This window comes from Callithrix jacchus, chromosome 1, assembly GCF_049354715.1.
Source record: "Callithrix jacchus isolate 240 chromosome 1, calJac240_pri, whole genome shotgun sequence".
In the NCBI taxonomy this organism is placed as follows: domain Eukaryota; kingdom Metazoa; phylum Chordata; class Mammalia; order Primates; family Cebidae; genus Callithrix; species Callithrix jacchus.
In genome coordinates, this window is record NC_133502.1 from 13,839,125 (window position 1) to 13,858,664 (window position 19,540).

General features: G+C 44.8%; 1 protein-coding gene across 16 annotated transcripts in view; it reads left to right on the forward strand.

Annotated features, from left to right (window-relative positions):
- Positions 1-19,540, forward strand: part of FARP1 (FERM, ARH/RhoGEF and pleckstrin domain protein 1) — a 321,357-nt gene that overhangs the window by 1,333 nt on the left and 300,484 nt on the right. Inside the window, exon 1 of one of the 16 annotated variants that reach the window (XM_078370520.1) lies at positions 1-19,540. This exon is cut by the window's right edge and continues 28,361 nt beyond it. The exons of the other annotated variants lie outside the window; for them this stretch is intronic. The gene's annotated coding sequence lies outside the window, so the exon portion shown is untranslated. 16 annotated transcript variants of the gene reach the window in all.

Genomic DNA, 19,540 nt, shown 5'->3' on the forward strand with positions numbered 1-19,540 from the left:
GGGAGGGCGGGGGCCGGGCCGCGGGCTGCCACTTGTGCGAGTCCCGGCGCCCGCAGCGCACGGCCTGGGTCGCGGGCGGAGGTGGGCGTGTGGTCCCCCGGGTCCTGCCCGGCGCAGGCGGGCGGCGGGCCGGGCTCGGGCAGCCCAGGCCACCGTAGCGGGAGCTCTGGGGCCTCGGGGCGCCGCGCCGCCCTGCGCCCCTCTCCCCTCACCTCCGCCGACCTCGGGTTGCGGGGCTCCGCGCCGGTCCCCGTTCGCCTCCCCAGACCCCGTGCCCTTCCCCCGCTTCCTCGCGTCAGACCTCCCGCTGACGGCGTCGGACGCCGCTTCCGGACCTCCGGCCGCAATCTCGACCCCTGAGGCCGGTTGCGGGCCAGGGAGGTGGCCGCTGGCGCGGATGCCACCGCGCCGCCGGCTGCCCGCCGCTCGCCCACGCGCGGCGCGAGGTTCCCGGCGGGTGACAAAGAGGAACACACCCTCTGCCCAAGTTAGATTTGTGTCTCTCTTGACTGCCTGCCTATATGCAGAGTAAAGTTTTTTTTATTTTTTAAAAGCAAAGGACAGATTGTTTTGCGGCGAACATTTCCAAACAACTTCTGATTGTGGTTTTACGATTCAAGTTCCGGAAACTTTAGCTGTGTGATCCGGCTGGACCCCGGAGACTGTGTGTGTGTGTGTTTTATTTGAAGCAGGGGGAAAATGAATTCACTGTAATGAGTCTGGATCTCGTTTGTGGCAGCTGGAGACCAGCGGCTGCTGGGGATCGAGTAGGGTTCCCCAGAAAGGAGGGAGCCGAGGCTCACAAAGAAGCGAGGCCCTGGTATCTGACCAGCTCAGGGAGACGTGGGAGAGCCTGCTTCTCATCTGGAACAGTTTAGCAGTCTCGGCCTCCCTCTCTCTCCCAGCCCTGGGGAGTATCGGTGGCCTCTTGCCGTTTCATTTTATTGTTGTGAAGGCCTTCTCCTTGTCAGTGTGCTGGTTTGACCGCCCAGCCCTGGCCCCTGCTTGGGAACCCCTCTCCTTCCAGCAGGCAGCATCTTCTGAGCCAACCCTGGCCTAGCACTGGATTCTGTTTAATGTGCTTTGCACGTGGTGACTTGCGGAGCCCATTTCAGAACATCCTACAGCATTGTCTTGCTTTTCTTATTCAGTCTGAACACAAGGGGAGGAGAAATAAATATCTTTCTGGTCTTGAAAGCTTTAGGGGGAGTTGTATTAAAAACTGGCTTCGTGGTTCCGGAGACTCTGGGAGGGCCCTGCTTCATCCTGCCTTTGGCTGTTTCCCTCCTTCCACAGTGTTCTTGTAGGGAGTTTATTCTCAGTCTTTGGGATGGGTTGGTCTCCGGGATCTGACAGTTTCTGACAGTGTGCTTCGTAAGTGGGTACAGCTAGCACATGGCTCACTTGATATTCCTGCGGCATCGTTCTGCAGCAAGGCATCAATATTGGAGTTACTCCAAGCACAACGAAACGTTTGTGTTTTTAGAATGTCTGGCTAATAGATCTGCTTCTGGGTAAAATAAATAGAAGCATTATTGGGCAGTGGCTGCTTTACTGAGGGAATTGTTGGTGGAGTCAGTGAGTAGATGCCTTCCTAGCCCAGAATCTCTTACTTGTTTCTTTCATTTGAACGAGAAACTAGAAATCCTTGCTGTGGAGGTAGCTGTGCCTCCTAGGGGCGGGGATTCTATGGTGCACCCCTACCCCCACCCGCCGTGATTTGAGGTGTGGTGTTTCATTGAGAAAGGAGTCTGTCATTTTGGGAATCCTTTTGAAGTTTGGTTTATAATGGCCCCTTTCACATGGATATTCTCTTCCTTGAATTGGTAAGGGGATGGATTTATTCCTTGGGTCAAAATAGAATGCTAACGTTACTCTGTAGCCAAACTTATCAAAGAAGATCTTAAAATAATGATCCTGGACAACTTTTTTACTGGGTTATTGCATTTACCTCAAAATTATGCTGAGGTTGCAAGCAACCTGGAGGAATGTTTTTATTTTGCGTTTCGTTAAAGAAACTGTCAGGTGTGGGGGGGAGGTGGTCTGGGTGTGGTGACTCATGCCTGTAATCCTAGCACTTTGGGAGACTGAGGCAGATCACTTGAGGTCAGAAGTTCGAGACCAGCCTGGCCAATATGGTAAAAACCTGTTTCTACTAAAAATACAAAAATTAGCCAGGAGTGGTGGTGGGCACCTCTAATCCCAGCTACTTGGGAGGCTGAGGCGGGAGAATCACTTGAACCCAGGAGGCAGAGGTTGTAGTGAGCTGAGATCAGGCCACTGCACTCCAGCTTGGGTGACAGAGTAAGACTGTCTTAAAAAAAAAACTGTCCAAGTAAATTTTTATTTTTGTTAAAGATACAAACTACAGCATTGAAAAGGTTGGTTTTTTTAAACAGTGAAGCTTATACTCATTTACTTTATTGAACACACAAGAGCTTAATTCATTTTGAAAATTATATGTATTTATGAGGAGGATGCCTGTGCTAAACATCGGGAAAAAACCTCCTTTCACCCTGGAGGGGGTTAGAGAATACCAGGGAAAGAATAAGAGGCTGGCTTCTGCAGGCAGAATATGCTTAGGAAAAATGGCATTGTGATTTTCCCAGAGGATAAGAGAAATTCTGTGGATTTGTAAGTGATGTAATTGCCTGATTTTCTTTTCTTTTCTTTTTTTTTGAGACAGAGTTTTGCTCTTGTTGCCCAGGCTGGAGTGCAATGGCTTAATCTTGGCTCACCACCACCTCTGCCTCTTGGGTTCAAACAATTCTCCTGCCTCAGCCTCCCTAGTAGCTGGGATTGCAGGCATGCGCCACAACACCCTGCTAATTTTGTATTTTTAGTAGAGATGGGGTTTCTCCATGTTGGCCAGGCTGGTCTTGAACTCCTGACCTCAGGCCACTGTGCCCGGCCTTGCTTGATGTTTTGATAGCTTGGTGGACTGGACATTTTATTTGTTACTGGCCTTGCTTATTGCAGATAACTGCTTAGTGTTTTTGAGAAATGCAGTTTCCTCACCTGCTGAAGGTGTTACAGGTAAGAGGGGCCAGTATAATTCCATAATGCGGATGCTAGACTCTTTCTACCTTGGGTGGACAAGTATTCCCTGTATTGGTTACCATTTGCCTGGGAGGACAGGGTATGGGGTTTGAGGTTCTTGTGGCAGTCTCTCTGCTATTGTTTGGTGCTTTTGATTGAAAGGAGCCTCTCCAGGCCTGGCTATTGAATGGGAGGCAGTGGATCAGCTTCTTTTCTTGCCTTTTAGTGCCCGAGTTTATGCTGTGGTGGTACTGGGTTGTCCTCTTTGTCCTCTTTCTGTTTCAGCTGTGGCGACATAGGTAGGCTGTTACCACCTTAGCCACTTCCACATGGCCAGGAAGGTCAGAGCCAAACAGTTCTCATTCAAATTACTTGAAATACTGCTATCTCCAGCCCCATTCTACCAAATGCAGCCTTTGTTGTTAATCAGGAAGTCCCCAGAAAATGTATGTTTAGAACTGACAGAACTTTTTATAGGCTGCCCTTGCCTTGGTGTGAGTTAGTTAAAAATGTTTGGCCAAGTTGGCACTTTGAGCAAAAGTGGATAATTGATACATTAGTACCATATCGTGCTCCGAGCTTTTGATAGTAACCCGTGGAGACTGAAGCTGAGGAATGCTCAGTGCTGCCTGCAGACTTTGAACTCAGATGTTAAGTGTTCTTATTTTAATGTGGGATGGAAATTACAGACATACTCTAAGACTTGCGATGACTGTGGGAATTCATCATTTACGCTGAGTGAATTTCATATGTGAAACTGTCATATTTGTTCATACATTAAAAAGAGCCTCAGGCCAAACTAGACTGCCTTTAACTCTCTATTATGATAATAACCTCTTACCTCAAGAGTGACTTCAGTTTATGTGCAGAGTTTTGGTGAAATGCTTTTCATAAATTTATTAATTATAAGAGAAGACCTAAAAATCCAGTATCATGGTGACTTTCAGTTTTTGTTCTTATCTTGTTCATTCACGATCTAGTATAGTATCTGAATATAGCAAACTTGAAAGGGAGTCTCTCTGTCACCCAGGGTGGAGTGCAGTGGTGTGATCTCAGCTCATTGCAGCCTCTTCCTCCTAGGTTTAAGCAGTCCTCCGGCCTCAGCTTCCTGAGTAGCTAGGACTATAGGCATATGCCACCATACCTGGTTAATTTTTGTATTTTTAGTAGAGACAGGTTTTCACCATATTGGCCAGTCTGGTCTCGAGCTCCTGACCTTGTGATTTGCCCGCCTTGGCCTACCAAAGTGCTGGGATTACAGGTGTTAGCCACCGCACCCGGCCCTCTTTGCTTTTTGAAAGAGGGTCTCACTCTGTCACCCAGGCTGGAGTGAAGTGGCGATCATGGCTCACTAAAGCCTCAACCTCTTGGGCTCAAACAATCCTCCTGTCTCTGCCTCCTGAGTAGCTATGACAACAGACATGTGCCACCATGCTCAGCTAATTTTTTATTAAAAAAAATTTTTTTTTTTAAATTTTATTGCATTTTAGGTTTTGGGGTACATGTGCAGAACATGCAAGACAGTTGCGTAGGAACACACATGGCAGTGTGTTTTGCTTCCTTTCTCCCCTTCACCCACATTTAGCATTTCTCCCCAGCTCCCCCCCCCACGCTGGCCCTCCTCTTTTCCCCCCAATAGACCCCAGTGTTTAGTACTCCCCTCCCTGTGTCCATGTGTTCTCATTTTTCATCACCCGCCTTTGAGTGAGAATATGCGGTGTTTCATTTTCTGTTCTTGTGTCAGTTTGCTGAGAATGATGTTCTCCAGATTCATCCATGTCCCTACAAACGACACAAACTCATCATTTCTGATTGCTGCATAATATTCCATGGTGTATATGTGTCACATTTTGCCAATACAGTCTATCATCAATGGGCCTTTGGGTTGATTCCAGGTCTTTGCTATTTCTTTTTTTTTTTTTTTTTTTTTTTTTGAGACGAGAGTCTCACCACTATATTGCCCAGTCTGGTAAATCCTTGTTGAATGAATAATACATCCAGTTTTTGCCATCCCTTCAAATTAGTCTTTAGGGTTTTTAAAGGGAACTTGTTAATTGTAATGATACATTGCAGTTCTGTCAGTTTGATATTTGGTTTTGTTTTCATTTCATTCTAATTTAGTATTTTAAACTAATCCTTAAAGCTGAGTCAGATTGTAAAAAGACGTAGGCTCCTTTAAAGAAGACAATAAAAGCATGAAGAAAAAAATGAAACAAACTTGAAATCCTACCACCTGTTACTCCTACCTTAGCATTTTGGCATCTGTTCTTTTACATAGCCTTCTCATTTCTTAACCTCCCCAAAAGTAACATTGTAATTGTTTTATATAGTACTTGTCTATAAATTTAATGTGCTTCCTTTTTGGACTTTGAAGCTTGCTTCTGGGATACATTTTCCTTCTTCTTTTTAGAAATTCTGTCAGCATCTGTTGGTAACTTCAGTTTTTGCATGTCTTAAATACCTTTGTTCTGGAATAGTAAATTTCCTGCGTGTGCAATTCTGTATTGTTCCTGTGTTAATCAGCCATGTTCTGGTCCCATTGCTATTGCTGCCTAATTATTTGTAAGTAGTCTGTCTTCTCTCTGGCTACTTTTAAGATCCTTTGGTGTTCTGCAGTCTCGCTATGACATGTCTAGGTATTTCTTCTCTTTTACTTTCTATTTATTTATTTATTTTGAGTCAGGGTCTCACTCCTATTGCCCAGGTTGGAGTGCAGTGTCATGATCTCAGCTCACTGCAGCCTCAACTTCCTGGGCTCAAGTGATCCTCTCACCTCAGCCTCCCGGGTAGCTGGGACTACAGGCAAGCACCACCATGCCTGGCTAGTTTTTTTGTATTTTTACTAGAGATAGGGTTTTGCCATGTTGGCCAGGCTTGTCTTAAACTGCTGGGCTCAAGTGATCCTCCCTCCTCGGCTTCCCAAAGTGATGGGTTTATGGGCATGAAGTGCCATGCCTGGGTCTCCTTTGCTTTTATTCCTCTTCTGTCTTCTTCCCTCTTCTCCTCCCCGTCTCTTCTGTCCTCTTCCCTGCTCCCTTGCTGCTGGCTCTCCCGTCCTCTTTATTAGTTTGGTATTTTCTGTTGCTCAGCAGTATTTCAGAGGCTGGATGTGCTATGACTTGGGTATCCACTCACCTTCGGCCACTGCAGGTAGCCAACCTTCTGTGTTGGCTATCACGAATACAGTTGCTGTGAACATTTGTGAACAAATCTTTGTGTGGAGATATGTTTTCATTCTTCCTGCTGGATCTTAAGTGTGTGCATAACTTTATAATAAGCTATTTGTAAGAAAGCGTTGGCACCATTTTAGATTCCCACTCGTGATGTATGAGACTTCTAGTGACTCCAATCCTGATCGACACTTGGAATGCTCGGTCTTTTCCTTTTAGCCGTTCCAGTGGCTGTGTGGTGATACCTCATTGTGGTTTTGTTTTTCATTTTCCTAATAACTAATGAAATGCTTTCATGTGCTTACTGGTCATTTATACACCTTTTGTGAGTGTCTGTTAGCTATTTCCTTTTTTTTTTTTTTTTTTTGAAATGGAGTCTCTGTCACCCAGACTGGAGTGCTCGTCTGCCTCGTTTATTTTCTTTTTTTTTTGTTTTCTGTCTTTTTGAGACGGAGTTTCACTCTTGTAGCCCAGGCTGGAGTGCAGTGTGACACGATCTTGGCTCGCTGCAACTTCTGCCTCCAAGGTTCTAGCGATTCTTCTGCCTCAGGCTCCCGAGTAGCTGGCATTATAGGCATGCAACACGACACTGGCTATTTTTTGTGTTCTTGGTAGAGATGGGGTTTCACCGTGTTTAATTTTTTTGTTTGGATTGTTTTATATAGCTTTAGTATATTTGATATACAACAAACTTCATATTCTTAATATCATCTTATAGTTTGTAGGAGTTCTTTATGTATTTCGTGTATAAACCCTTTGTGAAGATCTGTATAGTGTGAGTATTTTCACCCAATCTCTTTCTTACTTTTTCGTTTTTTAGATATCTTTTGAAGAGCAAAAGTTATTAGGAAAACATTTTACATGGTCTAGTTATTGAACTTATTTAACGTCAGGAAATTTATTCAGTATTGGAGAAATAGCACATTTCTTGTGTGTATGGCAAGAGAAAAATTGCATATTGCTCCTTTAAAGAGGTCAGGCTCCATTTACTGGATGTCATTGGAACCATTTTGTTCTTGTCTAACTAAAACTGAGTTGGAAAACACCCAAGGATGAAGAAAAAAAATTACCTGCTTATTTTGAAAATATAAGCAAATAAGTATTTAAGATTATGATCAAATAAATAGATTTCTAAAGTCCCAAATTGAGGTGGTGTTTGTTCTTTGGCACACAGAAGGATTATGGGAAAAATCGCTTTTGAAATCAATAAAAAATGGCTGCCCTGGGCAAAAGCAAGTTACAACATTCTGAAAAGAGGTCAGCGTGGCAGACACACAGCTCTACAGTCTTGCTTTCCATAGCTTCAGTTACCCACAGTCAACTGCGGTCTGAAAATATTAAACGGAAAATTCCAAAAGTAAACAATTTGCAGGTCTGAAATGGTGTACTGTTTTGAGTAACGCGATGAAATCTCATAGCTTCCCACTCTGTCTGTCCCCGCTTCATTATGAGAAGCTGAGTACAGTACATTAAGGTATTTTGAGAGAGAGCATTCACGTAACTTTTATTATCGTATATCACTGTTCTGTTTTATTACTGTTGTTAATCTTACTGAGCCTGATGCAGACATTACAGTTTACCACAGCTATGTAAGTCCAGGAAAACACAGTGTGCGTGTCAGCGCTACCTGCAGTTTTTAGGCATCCACTGGGGGTCTTGGAATGTAAACCGTACGGAGAGGGGGACGTCGGTTCCTCAGTTTTGGTAGTAATTGTATCTTTTTATTAGTGTATTCTCCTTAGGTTCTGAACTAAATAAGCAAATAACCAGTGTTGTAAGGCCAGGAAATATGCTTCCCTAGTTTTAGTTTTCTTGCCCGTAGAAGGTCAGTGATAAACATTGCTTGATTTCAACTAAAATTTGTGAAATGTACACTCTCTATGACATTTTAGAATAAGGAAGGTGCAGGATGATATCAAAGGTGACAAGAATTTGGAGTGTAGGTGTTGAAGCCAGACAGACCTGCTCTTATATATCTTTCATTCTTTTTTTTTGTTTTGAGATGGAGTCTCACTCTGTTGCCCAGGTTGGAGTGCAGTGGTGCGATCTCAGCTTACTGCAACCTCCTCCTCCTGGGTTCAAGCGATTTTCCTGCCTCAGCCTCCCTAGTAGCTGGGATTACAGGTGTGTGCCACCACCCCCGGCTAGTTTTTGTATATTTAGTAGAGACGGGGTTTCATCATGTTGGCCAGGCTGGTCTCAAACTCCTGACCTCCAGTGATCCGCCCGTGTTGGCCTCCCAAAGTGCTGGGATTCCAGTTGTGAACCAATGCACTTAGACATATCTTCTATCGTTGATGTTGGGCAGGTTATCAGTGCTCTTTCCCTAAAACCTCAAGGGAACATTTACGAGTGCATTTATCTTCAAGTGGCAGAATGTCTAATAGCAGTTTCAGCCATCAAATACTGAGTTGCTTCCAAGTAATAAAAGCAAGGGGCTCCCAGTCTGTCTCAGCCCGAAATACCATCAAGGACCCAGATGCTTTCTGTCTTCTCCTCTGCTGCCCTCGGCATGTTGCTTTTTGCACTTAGGCTTGTTGCCCAGTGGTTAATTAGACTGCTGCAACCTAATTAGTCATTATAGCTAATGGCAGTTGCAGCTCCAAGCTTCATACGCACACGTTTGTTGTTACCAGGTCAGTAGCAGCACAGGCTTCTCATTGAGCAAAATCTTTCCCAGAAGACTCCAGCATCTGGGAGGTCTTTGAAGAGGATTCTGGGGAATGTTTGTGTGCTCTGAAAAGGAGATGGAAAGATTAGATGTGATGCCTGGAATCACAGCAGCCATGTTGTTGCTAGACTTGAAATGAAGCAGGCAAGAGGGTGGCAGATCTGAAAGTGTATCCAGAGTCCATAAATGCATCATTGAGTTATTTAGATCGTCTGCACCTGAAGCTTAGCATGTTAAATACTAATGTGGTTTAGGATACTAAATAATACGTGAACTGATTTTTTCTCATCCTACTTGAGTTGGGGTTTCCGGTTATTGTCATTAAAGCATCATGACTGATATATTAATTGGAAGACTTTATCTTTCATCTGCCATTTAATATTATCTATGAGAAAACTGGTTTCTACCTGTTAATTATGTGGAAAGTGACTTAAAGTCATGTCAAATCACTGTTAGGGACGGTCTCTTTATAAGGACTTTAGATGTTTGATAATGTGTGCAAATCACTCAACCAAGTCTACATGAATTTTACCTCCTTTTAAGCTGCCTTGCAGGGCATCTGCTTGGACTCTACCATTTGGGAGTTTGAGTTACAGAACATAATTGAGAGTATTGCTTCATTTCTTCAAGAGAAAAATGGTGGAAGGTCCGGCCATGTTTGTCAATCTAGAATAGCATCCATCTGCACATTTACTGTCGTTAGGAACGTTGTGAGGAACTTACTCATCAGGGGTTTGTGGTCCTCCTTTGTAATCTTACTGGAGTTTTTGGTTCTAATGGAAGGTCCGGCCATGTTTGTCAACCTAGAATAGCATCCATCTGCACATTTACTGTCGTTAGGAACGTTGTGAGGAACTTACTCATCAGGGGTTTGTGGTCCTCCTTTGTAATCTTACTGGAGTTTTTGGTTCTCTAACGTCAGGTGCTAGCGGGGGCCAAGATGGAGCCAAGTGGAGTGAGCTGTTTGCAAATATCAGGATATGGGAAACCAGAGGTTTTCTAAATGAGACAGACATGTTAGTGAATCTGTGAAGAAAAGTTAAGTGATTTAAGAATAACCTTAATATGTGTGTGTGTGTGTGTGTGTGTGTGTGTGTATTCTCACTCTGTTACTCAGGTTGGAGTGCAGTGGCACAATCTTGGCTCACTGCAACCTCCACTTCCTGGGTTCAGGTGAGTCTCCTACCTCAGCCTCCTGAGTAGATGGGATTACAGGTGCACGCCACCACGCCTGTCTAATTTTTGTATTTTTAATAGAGATGGGCTTTCACCCTTTTGACCAGGCTGGTTTCAACTCCTGACCTCAGGTGATCTGCCTGCCTTGGCCTCCCAAAGTGCTGAGATTACAGGCGTGAGCCACCGTGCCCGGCCTTCTTTGAGTTTTTTTTTTTTTTTTGAGATGGAGTTTCGCTCTTGTTACCCAGGCTGGAGTGCAATGGTGCGATCTCGGCTCACCGCAACCTCTGCCTCCTGGGTTCAGGCAATTCTCCTGCCTCAGCCTCCTTAGCAGCTGGGATTACAGGCACGCGCCACCATGCCCAGCTAATTTTTTTGTGTTTTTGGTAGAGACAGGGTTTCACTATGTTGACCAGGATGGTCTCAGTCTCTTGACCTCGTAATCCACCCGTCTCGGCCTCCCAAAGTGCTGGGATTACAGGTATGAGCCACCACGCCTGGCCTTCTTTGAGTTTTAATGCATAGGTTTATGTAACCAACTCCACAGTCAGGATATGGGACGTTTCTGTCAACTCGGAAAATTCCCTGGTGTTGCACCCCCAGCCTCTGTTAACCATCCATCTTTGCTCTGTCACCGATTTCAGTTTGGTCTTTTCCAGTATGTTGTATAAATGGAATCTAACATTTGTAACCTTGTGAGACTACCTGCTTTCATTCAGCCCAATGTCTTTGTGATTCCAACAGCGCACTCATTTTTGCTGTCTCATATCAATCGTATGGACGTACCACAGTGTGTTTATCCATTCGCTTACTCAAGAACAGTTGAGTTGTGTCCAGTTTGGGGCAATTATGAATAGAGCTGCTATAAACTCTCATATACAGGTTTTGATGTGGATGCAGTTTGATTTCTCATGGACAAATAGCTAGAAGGAAAATTCTTGCCAGCACTTGGTATTGTCAGAATTTTTTATCTTGGCCATTTTAATAGGTGTGTAGTGGTAGCTCATCATGGTTATATATATTTTTTTAACTAAAAAACAATCCAGAGAAAAACATTTTTAAGAAGGGCTGACCTGAAGATGTGTCTAAACCATTTCCTAGACTGTCTGGCAGAAAAAGACCAGAGAAGTTTGCTGGCTGCCTGCATTGTGAAGGAGTGGATTGGAAAGAGCAATTTGGGTCTAAAATCCGAGCCCCAGAATGGAACAGTGCCAGCATGAAGTAAATAAATCAGATGTCAGTCCTGTAATGCTTACCACAGAGACTGGTGGGGCATGTAGGTTTAATTCCAGTGACTACCTTGTTAATTCTCTATGTGAATATAAAGGGATAATCATTCAAAAGTAAAATTACAGAAGTAACTGCAAGGCACTGTGGAGGTGGAGAAAGGAGTGCAGGCTCTGTTATCTGTCCCTGCATGACGCGTTACCCCCAGAGTTGAGCAGCTTGAAACAACGGTGAATACTGATTATCTTTTGCAGTTTTTGTGGGTTAGGACTTTGGGAATGGCTTCAGTGAACAGTTCTGGCTTGGATGTTTGCGATAAAGATGTCAGCTGGAAGCTGGGCATGGTGGCACATACCTGTAGTCTCAGCTACTCAGGAGGCTGAGGGGAGAGGATCGCTTGAGCCCAGGAGTACCCAGCCTTGGCAACATAGCAAGACCCCATCTCTAATTTTTAAAAAAGTCAACTGGGATCGTGGGATCTGCTACCCAGGAGCCCGATAAGCCCCTTAGGCAGGGTGCTTGAGTACCTTACAGCATGGTGGCTAGCTTCTCCCAGAGTGAGTGATCCATTAGGAAACCAAGGGGAGACTACTGGTGGTTTCCTTAAATTGTACTTTAATTTAATTTTTTATTTTTTGAGACTGGGTCTCACTCTGTCACCGAGGCTGGAGTACAGTGGTGTGATCTCAGCTCATTGCAACCTCCACCTCCCAGGCTCAAACGATTCTCCCGCTTCAGTCTCCCTAGTAGCTGAGACTACAGGTATGCATCACCACACCTGGCTAATTTTTGTATTTTTTTGTAGCGACAGGGGTCTCACAGTGTTGCCCAGGCTAGTCTCGAATTCCTGAGCTCAAGCAGTTGTCCACCTCAGCTCCCTAAAGTGCTGGGATTACAGGGGTGAGCCACTGCACCCAGACCTGCTGTGGCTGTGACGCCAACCATGGAAGTTATACACTGTCACTTCCACAATATTCTCGGGCTTACTGCCAGCCATGACTCACTGGGAGGCAGTTACGCACAAGTGTGGATGCCAGGAGGCAAGAATCATCGAGCGCTATCTTGGAAGCTGGCTACCACAGGACCCTGAGTAGCTGTGCTGAAATCCCCCTTCTGCTACTCAAGAGTTATGTGGTCTAGAGCAAGTCATTTCATTTGAATCCCAGTTTCCTCCCATACTAAAAAAAAAAAAAAATACCTTCTGAATAAGGCCCATTAAGATACAAATCATGGATTCTAAATAGCTTTTTATAAAAGTCCTTGCGATCACTTTTTTTAAGATCTGGAATTTTGGCCATTTGGAATTTCTTTTGAGAATGAAAGATAATATATGAAAACATACTCTCTAGCAATTTCTAAAAGACTTGAGACATGGTAGCTGTTATTTGTATTATCAAACTATGAAGCTTTGAATCTGAACTGTGTGTAAGCATGTAAACAAAGATAAGCACGTTAACAACATTCTTTCAGCAAAAGTCTTAGTCACGCAGCTTCTTTCACTTTGTTTATTTTCAGACATAAGTTCTTACAGTGTCACCCAGGCTGGAGCGCAGTGGTGCAATTGTAGCTCATTGCAGCCTTGAACTCCTGGCTCAAACGATCCAACTACCTTAGCTTTCCAAAGTTGTGGGATTACAGGTGTGAGCCACTGTGCCTGGCTGATGTTTAAATTTTGTATAGAGACAGAGCCTTGCTATGTTGCACAGGCTGGTCTTGAATGCCTGGCATCAAGCAATCCTCCTGCCTCAGCCTCCCAAAGTGCTAGGGTGAGCCACTGTACCTGGTCACCATTAGAATCTGGGTTTTTTAAATTTAAATTTTTTTTGAAGAGAGAGTGTTTTGCTGTGTTGCCCAAGCTGATCTTGAACTCCTGGGCTCAAGCAATCCTGCCTTGGCATCCCAAAGTGCTGGGATTACAGGCATGAGCTACTGTACCCGGCCTAGAATCTAGATATATTTTATTTATGTTTTCCTTTCCTGAAAGGGGAAAGCCAGTCCCTAAATTAGCAGAAATGCCATTCCTCATCTAGCTTTAGTAATACCCCCAAATAAGAAGTATGTAATTTGAGGTCTGCTGGGCTGTGCTGGAAGGAGGTGGAGAGACATTATTGATGAGTTTAGCATGTCTGCAGAGTGGGCATGAAGGATCACCGCACTGCATCACCGTCGCTTTATAGAGGTTTTAGAGAACGCACACTTGTGGAAGTAGTTTTGGAATGCATGAATCAGCACCCTTTGAATTGACTGGAGTAGTCAAGAAAAGCTTTGGTTTTGAAGTGATCATTGTGTGGGATCATGTTACTGTTTTGCTGGAATTGATGAGTGTGGCTGGAAGAAACCTGGTGTTTTTGCCCCATTTTCTTTCCCAGCCTCCTGTACTTCCCTCTTCCCCCATCAGTCCCCCTCTCCCATGCTGTCTAGGTGACCTTCCGACAACAAGCCACAGGCTTCCTCTGTCACATCTTTCCATCTGCCACTGCCTGGGCCTCCACCAAGTCCCTCTCTGCTCTGACATTCACCCAGTCCCTGCCTACCTCCTTCCAGAAGCCTTCCCTAAGGCTAACATCTCCTCCTGGGTGCCACCTTGGACCCTCCGTGCTTTTACTGGCATGTTTACTCTCTTCCCTGCTTACTTTGCTCATCTGACCACTAACATTTATTGAACATTTGAAGTCCTAGGCTGAGATCTAACAGCCCAACCACCCTGATTTTTATCCTCATTTTACATAAGAGGGAGATGGAGGCTCAGAGAGGTTAAGTGTGTTGCCTGAGGTCACACAGCTTATAATTGGCAGAGCAGAGGTAGAAGCTCAGGAAGTTTATCCTCACTTAGAACAACTTCTACTTAAGTATTTTACACATCTGCATTCCTAATGCCTGGCAAAGTGCCAGGAGCATAGTAGGTTCTCAATAAATAGTTGTTGAAGATGACCTCTCTCAAGCAGTACACTTTATCACAAATCATTTCTGTACTTTCGTTTGTAAAATGTAGCCTCCCTTGGCCTTCTGCAGGATGAGGTTCTGAGTTACTGCTCTTCCTTGACCCTCCTGTATCTGGGGGGTCACTTACCACTTCTTTTGTGATTACACTGTTAGTTTGCGACTTAAAAGATGAGCATGTTTGCTTAAAATTCTATGCATGACGTATACTTACATGCACTGAGAAAAGGCTGTTACTTAGGTTTTCTTTGCATGGGATTAATGGAGGTCATTTTTATTTTCCACTTTGAACTTTTCTGTATTGTTCCCATGAATTTTTATTGCTTTTGTAATTACCAAGCCGTGTTACTTACAAGGAGAAGAGTGAACTGTGTTTTTCAGAGTGCATGAAAAGGAAAACCTTAAAATTTTCCCCCCTGTGGATTAAGCTAAGCCCGCCACGCATGTGAAAAGCCATGGGAGACATACTTTGCCTGCAGAACATGCATGGCAGATGTGTCCCTGCCCTACTACTGACATTTACTCCCAGGTCATTTTCTTACTCCAGTGTGTCACGGGCACATAACAAAGGAAGACAGGTGTGCATGACACTTGAGTGAGAGGTGGTCTTCTGGGAGAGGTGGTTATTCCAAGGAGTGTATTTGTAGTTCAGAAGTTCAAGGTTGTCCAGGTGAGTGGGATGCTTTGGTTTTGGAGGTAGAGTAATGCATTAGTATGAACTCAGATTCTAGGTACCATATGAGAATAGTAACTCCAAAGTCACACAAATAAACCCCAAAGTGTGAGTTTGAGGTCAGGCCCAGAGCCTTTGGCAGGGGACCAGGGACAGGGAACAGTTGCTTTTCTTAGGATTATAGGTAATTTAGCCAGGACTGCAGGGGCTAAGAGACTGTCGGGTGGTTTGATTCTTTCGATTTTAAAAATGGCATGATTCACTGTTAGGAAAGAAAGTTCTGAGGGAAGCAGAGATGGTTTTCTCTCCCCTCTGTGTCACGCTGTTTGTGGCCACACCAGCCCGTTCACCTGGAGGAGCTAGCAGGAGGGGCATTGTCCTAGCTCCGTTCCTTGCTTTCCCTGGCATAATTTTGGGCCATGAAGATTCATCGGTTCTAAAAATTGAGGAGAAAGAATAAGGTAAGTCTGTCTTCAAGGTAGAGAAATCTCAGTGATCTGTCAAAACCCATTTCCTGAAAATTGCTTGGAAGTCTACTGCGTGAACTGGCATGGCAAAGAGCGTGTAGGAAACGCTTTCTGGCCCATCTTCGGAATCGTGCTACTTGATGTGGTGCTATCCCCATGGCCGGTTTTGTGCTAGTATCCTGCTAGGTACTGTGCTCAGTGTGTTGCAAAGATTTTTACTCGACCCTTCAGTGAGGAAGGTATTCATTTGACAGGAGAGGAAGCTAAGGCTTAGACTATATGGTATTATGCCCAATGTCACACAGCTAATAAGCAAAATCAGGTTTTCCCAGAGTCCGCATTCTTCTCGGAGGCACAGTTTGGGGTCTTCTTGTGGTACAGGTGTCCCTGAGTATGCCAGATGAGGGTAACAAGAGATCCTCAAGATCAGGCTCAGACCCAATCTTTATTGAAAATTTTATTGCTTTGTTCATTGTGGATTTTTTTTTTTTTTTTTTTTTGAGACAGAGTCTTGCTCTTGTCACCCAGGCTGGAGTACAATGGTGCGATCTTGGCTCACCTAATCTCCGTCTCCCAGGTTCAAGTGAGTCTCCTGTCTCAGCCTCCTGAGTAGCTGGGATTACAGGCATGCACTACCATGCCTGGCTAATTTTGTATTTTTAGTAGAAACGGGGTTTCTCCATGTTGGTCAGACTGGTCTGGAACTCCAGACCTCAGGTGATCCACCCACCTTGGCCTCCCAAAGTGCTGGGATTACAGGTGTGAGTCACCATGCCTGGCCTACTTATGATTTTAAAAAATATTCATTACATATGACTATCTTAAAATTATGGAGTGTCTGGCACCCCCTTAAATTTTGCACCCAAGGCGAGTGCCTCACTGGCCTCACCCTAGTGCCAAGTAGTGAGCAGCTGTGGAGTGGGAGGATGAAAATCCAGTCAATCACCAGACGATTTCATCATCATTTTCAGCATTGTAGTACGATGTAGTTTTCCTTCAAGACATTTTTGGAGGTGAGTCATGGTCTTGAAGATGTACGTTTAGCATCACCTTTGAATATACTGATTCGTCTGATACAGTTGTTGGTACCAGAGGTTGCTTGCAGCATTTCACCTTTGAGAAACCAAAGCCCAGGTCCAGTGAAAGCCTGTGAGAGTCACTGTGCCCGGGAAACCGTTCGTTTGGAGCTTGGTGATGGCGGTGAGGGAAGAAGGAGTTCTATTTTTAAATTGAAGTCACATCATAAAGGAGCCGAGACGTTAAGCCCCCTTTGAGTGATATGCCAGCACCCTGGCAGGTGTGTGCTGTAGGCGTGATGGTGGGGCCTGGGCCCCTGCCTGGCGCTGGGCAGTGGCTGTCCCCTTTCCCTGCATTACTGTAGGATGACTTGGGTAGACCAGCTGTCCACAGATTGTAAAGATAGCCTAATGTATTTCACGTAGCAATGGGCTGTGCTTCACTGAGGCTTTAAAAAAATTTTAATTTTAATCTCGTTTCTTCAAAAGCTTTTTTTCTTCTTTTAATTTCGAAAATAAATAGGGACATTGTAGAAACATTGCAAGTGAAGAAAAGTAGTCGGGCAGAATATGTACACGCAGACACCTGTTGTTAACGACTGCCGCTCCAGCATACACAGATTGCTTTTGTCATATTTGCTGTATTAAAAAAAAAAATCTGAGTCTTGCTCTGTAGCCTAGGCTGGAGTGCAGTGGCGTAATCTTGGCTTACTGCAACCTCCACCTCCTGGGTTCAAGCGATCCTCCTGCCTTAGCCTCCTGAGTAGCTGGGATTATAGTTGCATACCACTGCATCTGGCTAATTTTTGTTTTTTTTGGTATTTTTAGTAGAGGCAGATTTTCGCCGTGTTGGCCAGGCTGGTCTCGAACTCCTGATCTCAGCTGATCCACCCGACTTGGCCTCCCAAAGTGCTGCGAGTACAGGAGTGATTCATTGTACCTGACTTATATTTGTCTTGTTTTCTTTCCTTAAATTTTAAAAAATGGACTTTATTATTTATAGCAGTTTTAGGTTCTCAGCAAAACGGAGCGGAAGCTAGAATTCCCCTGTGCCCTTCCCGAAAACCTCCCCTACTATCAACATCCCATAATTTCCTTACTTTTTTACATTTTTAAGAATGCTTTATTTTTTTTTGTGTTGATAATATACATATGTTTTTTGAATTTCTTTCCCCTCCGTTATCTTGCCTCAGTAATCTTTTTTTTGTTGTTGTTGAGATGGAGTTTTGCTCTTATTGCCCAGGCTGGAGTGCAATGTTGTGATCTCTGCTCTCTGCAACCTCTGCCTCCCAGGTTCAAGCGATTCTACTTCCTCAACCTCCTGAGTAGCTGGGATTACAGGCACATGGCACATGCCACCACGCATGGCTAATTTTTGTATTTTTAGTAGAGATGAGGTTTCACCATGTGGTCAGGCTGGTCTCGAACTCCTGACCTTGTGATCTGCCCACCTCAGCCTTCCAAAGTGCTGGGATTACAGGCATGAGCCACTGGGCCTGGCCACTTCAATAATTTTTAAGTGAACGTGATTGAGGTCAAAGATCTCTTGAGGTCATTTCCTGTTGACCTTTATCTGAGGAATGTGGCTGAGTTCATGTGATGGGAAGTGGGTTCCCAGATGTCCTTCAAGCCCTTGTATATTTATTATGTGGTGATTTCCCAGAATGTGTATAGAAGGCTTTAGGGACTATGAAGTCTCTACCTTCTTGTCTCTCTTTCTTTCTTTCCCTCCCTCCCTCCCTCCTTCCCTCTATTGTTCTCCCTTCTTTCTTTCTCCCTTTTGTTTCTGAGGCAGGGTCTCATTCTGTCCCCAGAGCTGGAGTGCAGTGGTTTGATCATAGCTCATTGCAGCCTCAACCACCGAGGCCCAAGCGATCCTCCCGCCTCAGCCTCCCAGGTAGTTGAGACTACAGGTGTAGGCTGCTACTTCTGGCCAGTTTTTGGAATTTCTTTGTAGAGATGGGGGTCTTGCTGTCTTCCCCAGGCAGGTCTTAAAATGACCGCAAGCAATCCTCTCCTCGTAGCCTCCCAAAGTGCTGGATTACAGGCCAGCCACTTCTTCTGTCTCTTCCTGTCTCTTTTATCATTTGCCTTTTTTCTCACTGGCCCTTGGGGGAGGGGGTTTGGGATTCACTTTCTATTAAAAGTGTTCTTCATGGCTTAGAAAATAGAAATGTAGCGAGAATGTTTCCAGAAAAGTCTTACGTGTCAGGGGAATCACCTAAGTGAGATGAATCCATTAATACTCCTGTTTGCCATGCCTGTGTACGAGTGTGGGGTTTCAAAGTGGCATAGGACAGACTGCCAGGGTGGTGGGTAGGCGGGAACTGACGGGAACTGACGAGGCCTGCCTTCTCAGTGATGTGCAAAGGAGACTCTTTTCCTTGTGTACCAACAGTTTGGCTTATTTGGCTCCTTCTGTGCAGCTATTCCTAGCTCAAGGCGTGGACTGTAGTAGGTGTTCATTAAATCTTTGTTGAAGAAATCCCTCTTGGGGTTTCTGGATAAACTTACCTTGAACCTCTCAAACGTGGGCTGACCTCACACCTGTTTGGCCCCCATGGTCTATAAAAGCCTTGAATTTATGTGATCCTAGTCTTCAGACACTGTTTATCTGCTTTACCCATCCTTTGACTTCTAGATTGTTTCTGTCTTTCTCACGTCCAGGCTTCTTGGCCTCTGGTGAAGTTAGAAGTGCTCTAACAATGTTCTAGGAATGACTGAGGCACCTTGCAAGTCAGGAGCTACAAGATCTTAAAAACAAATACCCACAGCCGGAAGCGGTGGCTCCCGCCTGTAATCCCAGCACTTAGGGAGGGTGAGGCAGGTGAATCACGAGGTCAAGAGATCGAGACCATCCTGGTCAACATGGCAAAACCCCGTCTCTACTAAAAATACAAAAAATTAGCTGGGCATGGTGGCGCGTGCCTGTAATCCCAGCTACTCAGGAGGCTGAGGCAGAAGAATTGCCTAAACCCAGGAGGTGGAGGTTGCGGTGAGCCGAGATCGCGCCATTGCACTCCAGCCTGGGTAAACGAGCGAAACTCCATCTCAAAAAAACCAAACCAAACAAAACAAATACCTACTTAGGTTGCTGGCGAGGTTGCGGAGAATAGGGAACGCTTATACACTGTTGGTGAGAGTGTGAATTAGTTCAATCG